This window comes from Varanus komodoensis, unplaced genomic scaffold, assembly GCF_004798865.1.
Source record: "Varanus komodoensis strain SLA01 unplaced genomic scaffold, ASM479886v1 scaffold16, whole genome shotgun sequence".
Lineage (NCBI taxonomy): Eukaryota > Metazoa > Chordata > Lepidosauria > Squamata > Varanidae > Varanus > Varanus komodoensis.
The window spans coordinates 12854192-12857169 of NW_025335468.1; the positions used below are offsets into that span (position 1 = coordinate 12854192).

Below are 2978 nucleotides of genomic sequence, written 5' to 3' on the forward strand. Positions count from 1 at the left end.
GATTAGAGGACTTTTCCCCTCAGTTGTGGAAGGTCCTCCTGCTGCAACTGTGATTAACGAAGAGTTTGGAAAAATCTAAGAAGGGTCTGAAAACTTTTCTGTTGGAATGGGGTGTAGGGGTTTTTTAAAAGTTAAATTATGGTCATGATTTGTGTGTTTATAATGGTTTTATGATTTATTATTGTCTTGCATATCTTTTTAGTAAGATTGATTTAGAAACATAGAAACAGAGCGAGTCAGAACGGTCCTCCTGGGCTATCTAGTCTGAACCCCGGCTCCAGCCGGCTCTGCTCATGGTTTTGCCTACCATGTGCATGTCAAAAGCATTCGCCCAACGTGGGGCTTGAACCTACGACCCTGAGATTAAGAGTCTCATGCTGTACCAACTGAGCTAGCTGGGCTGTGTGTAGCATTGTAGTACATTATCTTTGTAATTATTTTAGTAATTCCCTGTCAATAACTCACTGCACTCTGAACCAGTCCATGTTCTCAGGTTCTTTTTTGAATCATGTGGGACTCTATTCTGTTGCATGTGGCGTTGAGAAGAAACCATGCAAGTACATACAGCACCACCCTATCTGAGCATCAGGCTTCATCGGCAAGAAGTAATTTCTTTGGTTTAAAAGGACCACTGTGATAAGAATATTTAAAAAAAAACCTGTAGAAAAAATGCAGAAGAATCTGACATGAAGGTTACATTGTGTGTGGATTTTTTGTTTTGCATTCTAAAATGAGAAACTTCAGCAGTAACTCAAGCACCAAGAGATCTATTTATGTTTCAGAACAAACAGTTTATAAAATCTATTATATACAGATGTCTAAATATTTTGAAAATGTTTGCTTATGGATGTGAAATGAAACTACCTGTTTTTATTTGAAATATTTCCCCATGGAATTTGCATGTAAAACTAAAATCACTTGTAAGCTGACAACCTGCAGCAAATGAGGCTTATTTACAGAGTATATGAAGTGCTGGGCTTATGTTTGTATCCAGAAAGGCAATACATTTGAATTTTCATTAGATGGCTCCCTTTTTGATTTAAAAAAATGATTCATTGTGTAGAACCAGAAGTAAGTGGCTTACTTTCCGTCTTTGTCAAGAGACAACTGGCAAATTGCAGGCAGCATAATATTTCTGTTACTCTTCTTGTAAATGGAAATTTGACTGCTTTGCAAGCAATTTAATCAACAGGGCAAACAACCTGCACAAAGAGTCCACAGTACAAATGCCTTTCAATAATAATCAAGGCCTTTTAATGGCTGTAGAACAACAGTTCATACCCACACATACTCTTTGTTCTTTACAACTACAAAATACAATGTGGTCTATAAGCTAGGCCTGTGAGTGTATCCAGCACAATCAAAATACCAAAAATCTCTCCGGTTTCGGCGGGAGAAATGTGCAATGTAACCCTATGTCTCAGTTTTCATGAAATAATGGCACATTGTGGCTTAATTGACCTAGGATTAATTAACCTACAATTTGTTGAGTTGTCTGCTGTGTGTATTCTGTTGCCACTTTGAGTATGCAATCTCTGTTTGGCCCATTCAGAGGATGATCCATGATGTTGGAACCTGGACGCTATGGGTTAAACTTGTCTTAAACAATCCAGTGGTAACCTACAATTGGTTGTTAGGTAAGCGCTGGGTTGTTTAACCTCTGATGAACCCATAGTGTTGCACACAGCATCCAAGTGTAGATACTATGGAGCAACCTCTGAGTGTGCTGATTTGCGCTGGCCTATTTAGAATGGCAGCAGCATGCACTGCAATGCGCCTGTTCGATGCAACGGGGCCTCCGCAAGATAAACTTGAGATCCTGCTGAGTTCAATGGAACTTATTGCCTAATAAGTATGCTTAGCATTTCAGCCTTTTATGGCAGTCCTGTAACTTGTCTACGGAGAAGCAAGTGCCAATGAGTTCAAAGGGGCTTACTCAGCTGTGTTTGATTGCAGCCTTAATGTACTTAGTTGTGTAGTCTCAAAACTTTCTCCTACTTTTACAGTTCATACTCAATTCATCAGAAAAGAAACTGATTTTAAAAAGAAATTCAAATTCGATATCTGAGCATGGTCAGAAGAAACCATTCTGCTGGAGAGCCTGGAGAATGGAAATCCCCAAATCTTAACTCAATCCATTACACAGACTGGTACTCAGAATTGGCAAACAGCCTGGCAGCATCAATGGACTCTTCTGAACATGCTTAGTCAGAGGACTCAAGGCAGGACCAGGTCTCCAAGATGGTGAGTGTCCAAGATGATCAGTGTGTGTCTTCATAGAAGGACGATGACTCCTTCCATGCTGGTCCTCCCTACTGCCACGTGCTTCACCAGAGGATGTTTTGGGACAAAAAAAAGGGGATAAGCCATTGACTAGGTTGGCACTGGGGAGCCATCAGTCCTTAAGGGTTGGTCAGGTAAGTTGGTCTTGGATTATACTGGCTGGTTCTTTTATGAACTCAGGTGGGGAGGTTCATTTCTCCCTTCCATTACCAGGCAAACCTGCTGATCTGAAATGCCATTGGGATTAAGCTTCTTGCAGATTCGGGATTAAGCTTCTTGCAGATTCCATTTATACATGTGATTTCACACATTACAAGGTGACCAGGGAAAGCAGAAAACTGTCTGAAATGGTTGTACGATTCATAATCCTGCAAGGAACCAACTAAAAGGAGTAAGAAATGGTAGGCTTTATTGCAGTTTTACCATAAAGCATGGGAAGAAGCAGAGAAGGGTGTTTCAGCTTTGTCCTTTAGCTCTATTGAAAAAGGACATGAAAGAGCACAACTTCTTTTATAGGGGATCTGGCCTGCTTTATTTGGCTTCCAACATCAAAAACAGCCTGTTTGCAGAAAAATGGTAAATGTTCCATTATGCTTAAGGTTAGCTACATCTTTCTTTTGACTTTTCTATTAGAAGCCCTAATTAAAGGCAAATTCCTGTGTATCCTACTGAGACTTGTACAGGGTTCAGAATAA

At 40.1% G+C, this 2978-nt stretch overlaps 1 non-coding gene across 1 annotated transcript; it reads right to left on the reverse strand.

Moving 5' to 3' along the window:
- Positions 1 to 328: 328 nt before the first annotated feature.
- TRNAK-CUU lies at positions 329 to 401 on the reverse strand. The gene has a single exon. It is a non-coding gene; the product is annotated as a tRNA-Lys (tRNA).
- Positions 402 to 2978: the final 2577 nt, after the last annotated feature.